Consider the following 17,243-nt stretch of genomic DNA (forward strand, 5'->3'; position numbering starts at 1 on the left):
TTTTCAGCTAAAATTACATTTAAAAGAAGTTTTTATTAGTATATAACAGTTATACTGAGGATTTTGTTGTGCTATTTCTATATAGCATATAGTGAACTCCTGTTTAGCTCATTCCCTCTATTATTCTCCCAATCACCAATTTCTTAAAATGAATTGCACACATGTCAATTTTACATATTCATAAATGTGTAGAAAATGCATCAACCATATTCACCATACTTAGACTTCTTCATTTATTCTCCACTTCCCTCTAGTATCCTCATGATAACATGACCTATTCTACATTTCTGTTCTTCATTGTTTAAGTGTCTATTCAGTGTTCAGTGGTATTTTGCCTTGGCATTTTACTTGTAAATACCTTATGCTTAATCAGACTAACAACCTGTATTATTCTTCCTTAACCATTTTACCCTGCCCCATATTGTTCAGCAGTTATTGGGCAGGAAGAAAGTGCTATCTAGTCTGGCACTGGCATCAAAAAGCCTGGTGGAAACCAAGCTTAAAAACTCAACAAAAAAGTGAATTTAAACCCATTTAAGTTCTTTATGATGAAGGCTCATTATTGGTAAAATAATTACTGTTCTTATATTAATTATTACTCTCATTCTTATATTAAATGGACAGTGTATCATATTACTTTATATTTAATGTTATTGTAATAGCAATTTAATAACTATAATACTCTCAGAGACAAAACACACTTTTTCCAGGCAAATTTGCCAGCTAATGCTTTGCAAAGATGATAAATAATTGAAAATATTTCAAGTAATAATGACTAAATATGTGGTGTAGGTAACCAAAATATTATTTCCTCTTCAGATTTCTAGCAAGATACCTATGAAAAAAATGTTAGCCAATAGTTGACAAAAGTTAAATTGAATCAATTAGATACTTTTCAGTTCTTTATAACATTTTTACTCAATCTTAATAGACAGTGGCTTTATATACACATAGATACAGACACATACACATATGCATACGTACATACTTATCCAGATGTATATGTAGGCATGAAAATCAAATATATACATCAGTATAAAAGAACAGTAATGTTACTAAATTAACACATATCACTTTACTGTGAAATATAAGTATCATCAAGACTACTTTTAAAGATGAAAGAAGATCTGTCAGAGACAGATAACAATTCTGGAGAAAGAGAAGATAAAATTTAATGTATCATTATGAACTGGACTTTGTCTATCAAAAGATAATAGCATTCATATAAGAACTATCAAAAGAATTATTAGAAACAACACATTTTGGGTTGAGACAGATGGATTTACATTTTTAATTCAATAATTATTTCCAGAGATTGCCTCATGAGTTTTACATTACATGAAAATGTTGATCATATATTTAGTTATCTATACATGGTAAGTATTACTCTTTAATCAAATGTATATATCTGAATTTGCATTACACACTTAGTTAAAATATGCTACATCATTTTGCAGATTCACATATTATTAATTATTTAAATTATTTATTAACACATAAAGGTACTCATCCATACATCATCATTAATGAAATAGCTATTTATTACTTTCTATTTTCCACATACATTACAGTGAATAAAGAGCAGTCTTTCAGAGTAGTACCAATTTCATGTGAGAGGCCAACAGGGAATTGAATCAATTATGATAGTCAATTTCATTATACATATAAGCAAAATATAGATTACAAAAATAAAAAGGATTATTTAGTTTTGTAAGTCATTTATACTGTGATCTATACTGATTGTGGGAAAATGAAATTATCATAGCTATAAGAAAGAGTGTTGCAGATAGACATAACATTAAAAATGAAGTACCTCAAATAATTATGGCTGGATGATTTACACTATAATAACCAGAAGTCATAACATTCCATGCCACAAAAAGTGGATATTATACTAAAAATGAGAAGGCACTGACAGGATTTTAACAGAAAAGAGACAAATGTGGGAATTTAAGTACTAAATTATGTATGTTTGAATAATCAATCTGAACTCAGTGAGGCAATTGAATAGAGAAAACTTGACTACAGCCTGCATGATTAGAAACAGGCCATTTCGAATTGGAGAACATCATTCTGAGTGAGGTTAGCCTGGCTCAAAAGACCAAAAATCGTATGTTCTCCCTCATATGTGGACATTAGATCAAGGGCAAACACAACAAGGGGATTGGACTATGAGCACATGATAAAAGCGAGAGCACACAAGGGAGGGGTGAGGATAGGTAAGACACCTAAAAAACTAGCTAGCATTTGTTGCCCTTAACGCAGAGAAACTAAAGCAGATACCTTAAAGCAACTGAGGCCAATAGGAAAAGGGGACCAGGAACTAGAGAAAAGATTAGATCAAAAAGAATTAACCTAGAAGGTAACACCCACACACAGGAAATCAATGTGAGTCAATGCCCTGTATAGCTATCCTTATCTCAACCAGCAAAACCCCTTGTTCCTTCCTATTATTGCTTATACTCTCTCTACAACAAAATTAGAGATAAGGGCAAAATAGTTTCTGCTGGGTATTGAGGGGGGGAGCGGGAGGGGGCGGAGTGGGTGGTAAGGGAGGGGGTGGGGGCAGGGGGGAGAAATGAACCAAGCCTTGTATGCACATATGAATAATAAAAGAAAAATGAAAAAAAAAAAAAAAAAGAAACAGGCCATTTCAATTAGGTAAGTAAGAGATGGAAGCAAATTTAAGGAAAGGGAAATCACTGGTCACTCTTAAAAATATTGAACAATCATCTACCGTACAATCTAGCCATATCAAGAGAAATGAAGGTATATGTCTACAGAAAAGCTTGTATATGAAAGTTGAAAGAATTTTGTGAAATCCTCAAATAAGGAACAACCCAAATGTTAATCCAAATAAAAGCATAAGCAAATTGTGTTTTATTAATGAAATAAAATAGTACTCAGCAATTCTTACAAATTTTGATAGCCTAAATAATGAGATTAATCTCAGGATAATTAGGATGACTTAAAGAAAACAGAAAAATAAGTATGTAGTGTGTTTGTCTTAGGTAAAATTCTATAAATTTCAAATTTAGTGATAAAAAATACCAATTCTTGCATAACGGTTGGAGAAAACAACAGTTGACTATTGGTAGTGATTAAAAAGAAACAGAAGAATGTTTTTGTGACAATTTTATATACATTAATAGTTCTTGCTTAATGGATTATAAAATGTCAAAAATTATCAAATTGAAAATTTTAAGTACATTTAACTTATTACCATGTCACAATACTTCTTTTTTCTAAAAGGGAAAACCTTTTGAACAGCAATCTTATAAAATAAAATATCTATATGCATCCATTTTAGAGATAACAAAAAGTAGGGATGTAATGCTTCTAAAACATATGATTACTTGCCACACAGATGCAAGATCTCCATTATTAATACCTGTATCCATGTATCTGTGGAAAAGAAAACAGGCATGTAGAATTTTCAGGGGATATGTAATTCCTATCACCCCCCCATTTTTCAAACATCATGTTCATTGGGGAATGAGTGTTCCATATTCATCTGAGTGTCCCATAGTCTCTTTATCTCTGGACAGATAAGCAGATGATAACCATAAGATCCCTAAAAATTTCTACCATGACATCAAAGTTGGTGAGTATTGGTACCTTAGTAATTTTGTATCTATTGGAAAGGATTCTGATGTTAACATTTTACATTTAATTGGGTCTTAATTGTACAAGAAATATTTTTAAGCTCATTGAGCACAGGCATAGCTCTTTAAAAGACCATATTTTGGATGATTTTATAAACAGTATTTAAATTTTTAATGATTCATTGCTAGTATGCAAAAACACAATGGTTTTTTCCTCATCAAATGTCTTGCTATGCTGTCTAATTAGTAGCTTTTTGTAGGTTTTGTCAGGAGTTATACGTAGATAATCACCTGTGAAGAAAATAGTTTACTGCAACCTTTTCAATAGAGATAACTTTAATCAAATTTTCTGCTACACTGTGATAATTGGAATTTTACCTAGAGTGTTCATGAAATACAGTACGACTGGAAATTCTTGCATTAATACTCATGTTTGGGGGAAATCCATGAAATTTAAGTATTAAGTATGATGCTTAAATGGTACTAGTATTCATAGATGCCATTCATCAAGTAGAGTGTATTCTAAGGCAGAAGAAAGTTTTATAAAGAATGGGTGCTGAATTTCGACAAATAATGTGATTGAGCGTATTCAAAAAATCCTAACATTTCCTTTTTAGATTATAAATATAGCTGGTTACATTGATTGGCTTTCAAATGTAAGGGGATTTTGCAATCTTAAAATAGGTCACATTTGATCATGATGCATGTATACTTCATGTATTGTTAAATTTGATTTGTCAAAATTTTTTAAGTTCTGCACTTAAATTCATGGGCAGTAATCATTTTCTTGAATTCCTTTTTGTTGGATATGGGTGTCAGGACCATTATTTCTTATTTTTTTGTTTTGTTCTCCCTTCTTTTTACTCTACTTTTGTGATCTCAATCAAGTAATTTTAGGCCTTTTGAAATTTCTCTTCTCTTTATTGTTATACCTTTTATTATATTGCTGGATTTTCCTCTTTCGTTGTCCTTTTCTGTATTTTCCTGTAATCAGTTTTCTTTTCCTCAGATGAATTAATTTTTCTCATATGCAATATTTAATCTGCCATTAATTTTTAATGTCAGAATTATAAATTTTCATTTGTAGAAGTGTGATTCATATATTTTATATTATTCATGTCCCTTTTAATATGTCCAATGTTTCCTCTACCTCTTAATTTTGTAAGAAAGGTTTAATAAGAACTATTGTGAAGGTTCCATCCTATATTGCAGATTTTTATCAGTATTTGGCAATTTTCATTGATTGAGATTTTTCCTTATTGTATGTTATAGTTTCCTTCTTTAGTCATTTATTGGAAGATATTTTTTATTATATGTTTGATAGGAAATTTTACACTTTTACAGGTTTGATAAGAATATGTGAATATGTATATGAACATCTTTACAAATGTGTGTGTGTGGGTGTATTATTGAACTTTTCCTTGGATACATTTAAAATTTTCAGAAAGTTTAGAAACATTTTGATCCTTTGAGTCCTCCCTTCAAGATTTGGAAGGTGCAATCATGGCATCATTTATTCTGAACACAATTGGTCTACAGGTAAATGGATGGACCTGGAGAACATCATTCTGAGCAAGGTCAGCCAGGCTCAGAAGGCCAAAAATCATTATGTTCTCCCTTATATGGGAACTTTAGATCTAGGGCAAATACAGCAATGTGGTTGTGGTTGGACTTGGATCACATGACAAGGAGAGAGCACATATGGGAGATATAGGAATAGGTAGAAAATCTAAAACATGAAAGCCTTTGATGTTCCCACTTCAGAGGAACTAATAGAGAAACCTTAAAGCGACAGAGGTCAACATGAGAAGGGGATCAGGAACCAATATAAAGATCAGCTAGAGTTGAATCAACATGGGTCATAACACATGGGTACACAAAAGCAATCGTAGGAATCTCTCTGTCTAGCTATCTTTAACTCAACTAGCAAAATTCTTTGTCTTTCCTATTATGCTTATGCCTTTTCTTCAACAAAATTAGTGATAAGGGCAGAACAGGACCTTCCTGGAACTGAGGGGGGAGGGGGAGACGTGTGGGTGAGGGAGGGAGGAAGTGTGGGTGAGGGAGGCAGGGTGGAGAAATCACCCAAACAATGTATGCACATATGAAAAAATGAACAAAAATAAATAAATCAGTATATAATATATATTATATATATATAAAACAAACAAATAAACAAAAATACCATTGGTCTATAGTACTGTGTCCAGACCTTCATAGGTACTCTACTTAATGCTCCATGACTTGGAGGATTTTCTGCCTGGTTTGTTGATCAGGGTATTATTTCAAGCCTTGTGTCAACTCCTATTCTCTATGATTATCATGGAAAAGTTTTTCCCTCAACTTTGAATATTGCTTTCATATTCATGCACTGAGAAATACTCTGTTAAGTACTTGAAAAAACATGTGTAGATCTCCAATTTCCTCTGTGGTTCTCTCTTCTTTCTGCTATTCTGTTCTACAGATATTATTTTCTTATGTTCCTTTAATTCTCAGCAATGTCATTTCAATTTAGGGAGTTTCCTGGATTATCTCTCCCTATCTCATAGTCTGGAAATTCTACCAAGGCAATAAATTAACAAAATATTGGGTTCACCTATGTTATTTTCTGCGATGCCCAGATCACTGTATTTCAGTCCATGAATCCCACTCTTAGACAACTGTAATTTGACTTATTTTGTCTAGTTTGGATTTTTATTTTCTATTTGTTTCAAGTGTTCTTAACTGTTTTTATTTCTTCCCCATTCCTTCTTTTAATTTAGTAAAAGAAGAGTCCTGTCTTTTTATCTGCTTCTCCTTTACTAGTTTTCAAAAATTTATAAATATCCCTTTTAATGTATTCACACAAAATAAATTTCTGCTTCTTTCTTTTATACACCCCATCTAATCCATCAGCAAATTCTGTGACCTCTAGATGCAAAACCAGTAAGTATTTGAAACCTTTAAATAAGGTTCTCCTAACACATTGTTCAAATCAAGAGATTATTCATATAGCCTGGGAAAAAAGTGCATATTGGTATTTCTGCATTCACATTGGCCTCCTTACATGGAATTATCCTCACAGCAGGTCGAGTGAGACTGACGAGACATTATTCATCACATACTACAGTTTTGCTCAAAGTTTTCCAATTGATTTGCTTTTATGCTGAGTAAAACACAAAGCCATTTTCCTTTTCTTTGAGTCCTCTCTGATATTGGCTTATCACTGCCTACTGTTGCTTTGGTATACTCTTTGCCACGCAGATACGCTCATGATGTTATCGATTTTTCCTAAAAGCATGGTTCATTAACTTCTTCCAGCCCATGCCATTAGAGTCTTTCTAGGACCAAATTTGAAGTGCATATTCTAACCATTCTCTATCCTACAGCAGCATGTTTCTTAAATTTTTATTATAACAATTAGCATATTAAATGCTTATCTGCAATTCCGAACTTTCCCTATTTGAATGTCAAAGAGAGAATTTTAAAAAATGTTCCCTGTCATAGTTCCACCATCATCCCAGAATCCAGAATATAATACGTGATACAAGCAAACCTTTCCTACTTGTACTGAATGGATGAGCTCCATTAGTATTTATGACTGACATGTACTATTTATCAAACTAATGAAGAAGTAAAGAAAGAAGATTCAGAGTTTTTGTATCACCAAATAATATTTTGAAGAGATAATAATTTAATGCAAGAGAAAATAAATTAGTTTATAATTACATACAGTTGCTAAGATATATGGAAGTGAATTATTCACCAGGTATATGGACAATTCTAATTTAAAGTCAGTAAACACATTTTGTTATTTTCATAATTCAGTATAAAGATAGTTTTGATTCCATCCATGTAACATATACTTTATATTAGTTTTTAAGTCATTTTACAAACACTATTTTGCTTTATTGGAATCATATTATCAGCCAGTTGAAAATAAGTAGGAAAGAACAGATGCTTTCTATATGAAGAACTCTTACCTTGCAATTATTGAAGAAAACAACCAATAAGGTTAGATAATTGATAACATATATTTCTTTTGTTTATGGCATATTAAAATGTCTCTTTTGGCTAGTGTCCACAGCAAATATATCAGCAAGTACTGAACACAGGGTTGAATAACTATATTCATTAGACCAATAATACTATTAGAGATCCACAAACCTTCTCTATCATTGCAGATCATTTTTCTCCTTGTTCTATGAAGAAACTCTAATGTCTAACTATGTATATGTGGCAGTGAAAGTATAGATTTAGTTTTGTCATATTGCTTTATATATTGGAAGGTATATTTTTGAAACAATAGAAGTATGGAATTATGTCTCTGTAGTGAAAACATTTTCTTGTTTTGTAGCAACAGTATTCCGTTGTATTCATAACTTACCTGTAATATGTATTTTATTAATTAGATGCATAAATTTACTTTGGATTATTACTTGCTTGGTATACATGTTTAATCACTTTTGCTTTTAATTTTTTTGCATACTTCCAAATGATATGGGATGTATATTAGCAAAATGTGAAATATCATTTGAGTTTATAACTGAGTACTAAATTTTGGTTCTATAAGTGAATTAATCTATCTGTCTAAGTAGGAGGGCAGTTAATCTGTTAATTTTGCTTTAATAGAATATACACTGAGACTTAGAATCAAAATATGTTTTCCGAGTGTGAGAAAGAATGGATATGAATTATAATTTTCATTTAAAACATTAGATATTTTCTTTTTCACCAAGACATACAGCAATCAGCATATTAATAAAAGTATTAAAGCATGTGACATTACTTAAATTTCCTTTCAAATAGATAAAATGTTTTATAAATAATAAACTAGCTCAAATCCTTATCCAGTGTAAATAAGCAAATTTCAATAAATTATAATATGTTCATTATAATTATTTTTAAAGATCTTTGGATAATAACATTTTATGAATAATCTTCATTCTTTACAGCATCCATATTTTGAGTATTTTAATTTCATGAAACATAATTGGCATTAATTTCTTTGCCTTACCCAAAGGTGAGATTAGTTAAATCTCGAATAAAGTTTTTACACTTGTGGAATTTGTTATTACATCTGCTGTGCTGTTTAAAGCTTTTATTGGCAAATGGAAAGATACTACTGAGTAGCTCAAGCAGTAGAGTGCCTGCTTGCAAGCATGAAGCCCTGAGTTCAAATGTGAGTCCCACCAAAAAAAAAAAGATACTATTGAATAAACAAGGCCATAAAGATGAGAAATAATAATGAAAATCTTAACATAAGTGAATACCTTTTTATAGTGGATTTTAGTTTAAATTAATGTTTAATTAAGACAAAAACAATGACAATGACATTAAAGGTACTAATCTACTTGTGAGAATGTATTTCCTCGTATTGATATCGTGTTACTATTTTCACAAGGTTTAATTTCACAGTATGGAAAATGTAAGAAATTTCACTATAATTGAAATTTATCTTTATGATAAACCCAATATTGGCCAAGTGAGTCAAAGTATAAATCTCTATGGATGATGTCTAGCTTATATGTTAAAAAAAAAAAAAAAACTAGGACTGGAGGTGTGCCTCAAAGGGTACTGTGCCTGCTTTGCAAGTGCAAAGCCCTGATTTCAAACTCCAATTTGAAACCAAAGTAATAATAATAACAATAATAATAATAAAGTACAAACATAAAAATTGTAAAATCTGAATCCTTGATGCTAAAGGAAAAATTAATTTTATCCTACAGAAAAATCTTTGCATATTACTTCCTTACAGTCTCAAAGTCTTCCTACAAATTTGAAGTATGTGTGAAGTATTAATTATAGTAATGTTCAAAATCAATAGAGTTAGCAATACAGAAAGCAGAGCCTACATTTTCAAATAATATGCTAGCAACAAGACTTAATTATAATGGCTCAAATGCAAGTGTGTAGTTTGACATACACAAACATGGATACACTAAAGGAGCATTAAAAAGAGCCAAATACAGCCAAACGTGGTGGCACATATCTATAATCCATTACTCAGGAAGGTCAGGCATGAGGGTCATGAGTTTGAGGCTAACCTAGGCTATGCAGTGAGGCTCTGTCTCAAAATAACAAATGAACAAAAAACAGTCAAATGAACAAAGCATTAGTATGATTAATTCAGGCACTAAATACTTATAGGAACTTGGCCCTGTGCCTTAGCATCTCAAATTTCTTACTCCAAATAGAAGGATCAACTCTGACAATGTTCCCCAAGTCCAACCATGATACTCTTGCCTTTTGTGTTGCAATTTGACACAATTCACACTCACTCATCAATGTTTCCAAATTAAAGCCAAACTGCTAATGTTTATTTGAATAATGAAAAATGAACTTTATACTCCTTGGAAAATAATTTTAGACTTCAGTATATTTTCCTTGCTTTCTTTCTCCTGTATTAATTCTCTTCCTACACTGTACCATGACTCTGACTCTTCTCATTTTTTTCCTTTAAGAGATATTAAAAATATAGGATCAGATGTTGGAAGAAAAAAATTGAAAGAAAGCCTCTAGATACTAAATGAATACTCTGTTTTTACCTTGATAGAAGGAAAGAAATAATAGCAAATGAATACTTGCAAGAATCAAAAAAATCATTTCAATCTGTGGAGAGTATAAAATTGAAAATTCAAACTTGGCTTCTCTTTGTGCTTTCTTTTTTAAAAGAAGTTGTGCTGGGTGGGGTACATTGTGGCAATTATAAAAGTTCTTGTAATATATCAAATATATATTATGCTTGAATTCACTTCCTCCAGCATTCTCCTTTATCCCCTTCTTCCCCCATTCCTGGAATAGTTTCAACAGGTTTCATTTTTCCATTTACATTCATGTGTACACAGTATATGACCATATTCACCCTCCTGTACTGTTTCCCCACATCCTCCCCTTTCCATAGTTCTAACCCCCCTAGACAGGACTTGTTCCACTCTCTTTTTCTCTGGTTTTATAAAAGAAAAAAAAAACTGACATTTTTGTTTGTTTAAGATAACCATAAAGGGAGTTTCCTTCTGACATTTCCATCTGCATACTATAACCTGAATTGGTTTATCTTCTCTATTTTTCGTCGTTCCATTTTAGTCTACTCCTTATGGTGGTTTCAATTTTAATTCTACATTTATTCTTGTATGTTGAGTACATCAACCATATTCACCTTCTTAATTTCCTCTTTTTACCCTTCTCCCTCTATTTTGTTACCTCCCATTAATGTGATCTGTTTTTCAAAATATTGCTGTATTTGTATTAGTTCTATCTATAGTTCACAAGAGAGAGAACATGCAGCTTTTGGCCATATGAACATGGCTAGCTTCACTTATGATGAAGTTTTCCAGTTCTGAAATATGGACAAAATATGTATTCCCTTCTAGTCCTTGTTTCCTCAGACAAAAGTATTTTTAGTTCTCATTTCATATATTTTCAACATGGTGAAAGATAATTTATGTGCAGTATTTAACAAAATGACTGACACCCAACCAAATAGCGACTACCATATATTTAAATTATAATTGATTCTTTTTGTTTTTCATTTTATGTTGTTTTCTATCTCAAATTGTCTCATAATAGATTTCATCAGATTACATTATGAATCAAATTTAAAAACCTAAGGGTTATTAAAATTGTTTAGTCAGTTACCATGTACCTGTGAAAGCTCCTTCCAGCATACTTCTGAGATCAATAAATCTAGTTTCTGCCATACTTGATCTTTAATCAATCTATATTATTGAAGTTTATAACACATTAAGGAAGAATCTGTCAATGCCACATAAAAATTGCCTAAAAGTAATTTTTTGTACAAATTTTCTACAAATTTTTCTACAATAAGATCCAGATCTTTAGTTTTGCATCCCTGATGATCTCCCCTATGCTAATGTACCAAATAAATGTCTCTAACATTTAAAGCTCATTCTCACTAAATATTTCACCAAAGTGATATCTGTACATATATAATTCCTGCCAAATTTTGTTCCCCATCATTTTATTTATTTCTGTCATTGTTTATTTGTGTCTCTTTATCCCATATTCTCTTTCTTCTATACAAGTTAAAATCTATTTATATTTAAAATTTCCAAGTAACTATCATTTTTCTCACAAAGAATCCTCCCTCACTTTAATATGGAAGTATGTCTCCTTCAACTGAACTCCATAGTACTAAATCTATGTCTTTCTACAATGTCATCATTCTTGGCTGACATTGTTCCTTACTTCACCTACTAGAAAGAACTTCTTTTTTTTTAATTTTTATTTTATTCATATGTGCATACAATGTTGGGTCATTTCTCCCCCCTTCCCCCTGCTCCTTGCCTTACCCCCCTTACCCTTCACTACCCTGCAGAAACTATTTTGCCCTTATTTCTAATTTTGTTGAAGAGAGAGTATAAGCAATAATAGGAAGGACCAAGGGTTTTTACTAGTTGAGATAAAGATAACTATACAGGGAGTAGAGCTTCTTGAGAGTGTTTGCTACATTTGGTTCCTTTAGGTCTCTCAAGCCAGACCTAGAGCCTTTGTACAGCTCAGACACTTAAGGGCAAAGCCCTTCTCCTGCTTCTGGTATGTTTCTCAATACTGGTATTAACTCTACTAGAACAGGGTTTACTGCGTTACAGTATAACTGACTTTCATAAACATAGAAATTGCTGGTTCGTAGCACTTGGACATTTCTTGAAGTGGTACGGTAATCTTTGTTCCACATCATTTCTGTATCCAGTATATCTCATGTATTGTGTTTATAAATACACATGGACAAACTGCAAGTGGAAATCTGCAAATGTCTGTCACTGAAGTATAGTCAGTTTCACAAATGATTTCTATTGCTCTAAGATCAAACATTGTCAGTTCTTTCTCATCATACTTTACCATAGGCAGTTTTGCAAGAAAACAGTATTTTTTCTTATCTTACTCCCATCATTGGAAGGGTATGTGGATTTTTATAAAGGCTGAACTTCCAGGCTATGCCAACTTTGAATTTTTCTAATTGGATGGTGAAAAGACTGTTAAGAAGTTTGACATTTTATTGGAATTACTTTGTAGGCTTTGGGTATGGCTAACCAGTAATGAAGCAACATACAATCAATGAGGATAGTTTAAACAATATTGCTTCATTGCTGGTTATTATTATGGATTCAAATGAGAAGATCTGTAACATACAGTTTAAAATATATAGTATCTACAATTTTGTTTCAAGAGTTGATTAAAGCAAGACAAAATTTAAATACAAATTATCACCAATATAATTAAGATGAATTTGAATAATATATACATCATTTTGTAAAGTATAAAATGAGGCAAATAAAATATAAGCTGGGACATAATTAAAATAATAGGAGACTTAACATAAATTTAATGATTGTAAACTTGGATATGTCTTTAGTTCTGTTTTTAAATAATTCTTGCAAATAACACTTCCTAAGAATCTATCAAATTTTCCTTGACTGGATAAAACCTGGTAAGATAGTGGATATCAAAAAGAATTTATGTATTAGACTAGATCAAATAAACACAAAATAACTTTGCACTTCAAAGCCAATGTAAAGATTTTGAGAATGTGGTAATAGGTTTAGAGAAGACATAAAAACCTAGTCCCAATCAAGATAAATCAGAGAGGTCATAGGAGGGCACACTTATCTTGAGCTGACCATTATACAATTTGTAAAACACCTATTTTACAAAAAACGAAAGAGAAATAAAGCAGAAGAATAAATGGCAGGGCCTATTTTGAGAATAGCAAGGGATAGAAACTTAACTAAGACAAGTTAAAACAGTACTGGAAATAGTCATGGAATTCCCACAGATGAATAATCAATCATGTCAAGCATTGCTTCTTCAGTGTCCTGTTAACTAAAACAAAACAGTTATAATGGCAAAAGACAAAATTCAAATATGCTCCAGCTCCATGTTAATTTCATACATTTTCTGATCCAATTAAAGGAAGCTGTTATAAGAACTAAAACTGTAATTTTCCTAGTTTCAATGTTTTAGTTTGGGATAGTTTCAAAACTAATATGTTAGGGAACATGGTTATTTCTCAGTTTCTCAAAAAATATAACTACCATGGGGATTATTGGAAATCTGATAAGAAAGGACAAATTGTGAAACAACATGTATTACAATGTGGACCATAGTCCACACAGTTCAGATTAGGCTCGTATTATCCCCGATTTCTACCTGGCTTCAATCAAAATAATCAACCCACATCTGGGGATGATTCTTCATCCATATCCCTGGTGTAGATTGAGTTGAGGATTATAGCAAATCTGCAAGATTTCTGGGAGTATTTTAGAGATGGCTTAACTCTCATCATCATAAGTGGATTTGCTCCTGAGTAAGCTAGCTAAGCAGCGAGGCAGGATAACAGAAAAGGGAAGAAGGTGGACTGAGGAATAAGTAACCTGGTATGAATCTGCCATGCATGTAGATGAGACCTTGGAAAAATTGCTGCTCCATCTAAGCCCCAGTTTTTGCTAATGTAAAACTGAGAAGTTAAAATTTCTCTCAAAATAAAAATGACTTTTATTTTTGAATGAATTTAGCCTAAAAACTGATATATACAAAAACTATTATACATGCTAGTTGTGATTCACTATGTCTCCATTTTACATCAGGTTTTCCAAAAGCATTTTTTTGACAATTGATTTGTATCAAGTGATAGAAAGTTGTCAACACCTTTTTATATTGAATGAAACAATAGGTTTAAGAGCCTTGCAGTTCACATATAGACTTGTAAATTAGTTTATGAGCTCTTTGCAGTCAGGGGAAAAGTATGATTTGATTTCTTCATCCCTAGTGCTACCAACCTGTATAGTAAATACTTGAGGCAATAGGTCTTTGATAAATGCATGTTTCAAAAAGGAAAAGAAAGAGCCAGATAACACTTTCTGACTATCAAGTTTAGCAAGTGGGAATAGACCAATTTAGATATAACTAAATGACAAGCAAATCTGAAGGGTGTGACACAGCTGGCTTTGATTTGAGTTCTTTTTTTTTTTTCATTTTTCTTTTATTATTCATATGTGCATACAAGGCTTGGTTCATTTCTCCCCCCTGCCCCCACCCCCTCCCTTACCACCCACTCCACCCCCTCCCGCTCCCCCCCCCTCAATACCCAGCAGAAACTATTTTGCCCTTATCTCTAATTTTGTTGTAGAGAGAGTATAAGCAATAATAGGAAGGAACAAGGGGTTTTGCTGGTTGAGATAAGGATAGCTATACAGGGCATTGACTCACATTGATTTCCTGTGCGTGGGTGTTACCTTCTAGGTTAATTCTTTTTGATCTAACCTTTTCTCTAGTTCCTGGTCCCCTTTTCCTATTGGCCTCAGTTGCTTTAAGGTATCTGCTTTAGTTTCTCTGCATTAAGGGCAACAAATGCTAGCTAGTTTTTTAGGTGTCTTACCTATCCTCACCCCTCCCTTGTGTGCTCTCGCTTTTATCATGTGCTCATAGTCCAATCCCCTTGTTGTGTTTGCCCTTGATCTAATGTCCACATATGAGGGAGAACATACGATTTTTGGTCTTTTGGGCCAGGCTAACCTCACTCAGAATGATGTTCTCCAGTTCCATCCATTTACCAGCGAATGATAACATTTCGTTCTTCTTCATGGCTGCATAAAATTCCATTGTGTATAGATACCACATTTTCTTAATCCATTCGTCAGTGCTGGGACATCTTGGCTGTTTCCATAACTTGGCTATTGTGAATAGTGCCGCAATAAACATGGATGTGCAGGTGCCTCTGGAGTAACAGTCTTTTGGGTATATCCCCAAGAGTGGTATTGCTGGATCAAATGGTAGATCGATGTCCAGCTTTTTAATAGCCTCCAAATTTTTTTCCAGAGTGGTTGTACTAGTCTACATTCCCACAACACTGTAAGAGGGTTCCTTTTTCCCCACATCCTCGCCAACACCTGTTGGTGGTGGTGTTGCTGATGATGGCTATTCTAACAGGGGTGAGGTGGAATCTTAGTGTGGTTTTAATTTGCATTTCCTTTATTGCTAGAGATGGTGAGCATTTTTTCATGTGTTTTCTGGCCATTTGAATTTCTTCTTTTGAGAAAGTTCTGTTTAGTTCACATCCCCATTTCTTTATTGGTTCATTAGTTTTGGGAGAATTTAGTTTTTTAAGTTCCCTGTATGTTCTGGTTATCAGTCCTTTGTCTGATGTATAATTGGCAAATATTTTCTCCCACTCTGTGGGTGTTCTCTTCAGTTTAGAGACCATTTCTTTTGATGAACAGAAGCTTTTTAGCTTTATGAGGTCCCATTTATCTATGCTATCGCTTAGTTGCTGTGCTGCTGGGGTTTCATTGAGAAAGTTCTTACCTATACCTACTAACTCCAGAGTATTTCCTACTCTTTCTTGTATCAACTTAAGAGTTTGGGGTCTGATATTAAGATCCTTGATCCATTTTGAGTTAATCTTGGTATAGGGTGATATACATGGATCTAGTTTCAGTTTTTTGCAGACTGCTAACCAGTTTTCCCAGCAGTTTTTGTTGAAGAGGCTGCTATTTCTCCATCGTATATTTTTAGCTCCTTTGTCAAAGATAAGTTGCTCATAGTTGTGTGGCTTCATATCTGGATCCTCTATTCTGTTCCACTGGTCTTCATGTCTGTTTTTGTGCCAGTACCATGCTGTTTTTATTGTTATTGCTTTGTAATATAGTTTGAAGTCAGGTATCGTGATACCTCCAGCATTGTTCTTTTGACTGAGTATTGCCTTGGCTATTTGTGGCCTGATACTCTTCAGTATTGGGGACCTGAAACAACCATGCTGGGCTATAAAGTTCTCAGAATAACTCCTATCCAAGTAGCTGTTATACTTTATGACCTACTGCTAATTTTTTCCTATAAGGATCTTTTTCATTTTATTGTGCCATATTATTTTTATCAAAATGAAAAATATTCTTTTCTTAATCTATAAAGTAGAAAAAATGCTAATTTATAGTACAAGTAATCAGAAAACTACACATTTTCTTTGTTCAGATAACTGAATAATTAACATGTTCTGAAGAGTATTCTACATAACCATACATATTTGACCAGAAAATATATTAAATATAAAGAGTTAATAGTTTAGAGGAAGCATATTACAGCTCTTATTTTAATATACAGATATGTTGATCAGTGTCAGGGATTGATAAAAATAAATTAAATCTGATTAAATTCTTATGCTTCAGATAAGTATTTACGTGTAAACGAAGCAATTCTCTTAATCTTGAAGTCAAACTATATTCTTGGTAATTCTATGGCATTATTTGCCTCTTCTGACATTTCTACTGATGTTGGCAAAGCAATGATGATTAAAATTACTGGTAACTTATCAAAAATCAAGACAGCAGCATATCAGGTGGCATCACTAACCATGTTGTACATATGTGACCTGGAAATGGAGTGTAGAATATGATGTAGGATTCCACGGATGTAGCAGGGAAGTTATTAATTTTATAAATTCCAGAACTTTGGGTGCAGACCATCTTCAAAATTTCCTGCAATAAAATAAGATGAACAGGATGCATTTTTCAGAAATTGATAGATGGCAAATCACTGTGTTTTAAAAATATGTTTGTGTTCAACTTTCTAATATACTGATTAGGGTTATTGATTTATAGTATTCTTTTTCTCCATTATTTTATCCTACTTTTTTAGGTGTCAGGA

This window comes from Castor canadensis, chromosome 10 (genome assembly GCF_047511655.1).
Source record: "Castor canadensis chromosome 10, mCasCan1.hap1v2, whole genome shotgun sequence".
In the NCBI taxonomy this organism is placed as follows: Eukaryota; Metazoa; Chordata; class Mammalia; order Rodentia; family Castoridae; genus Castor; species Castor canadensis.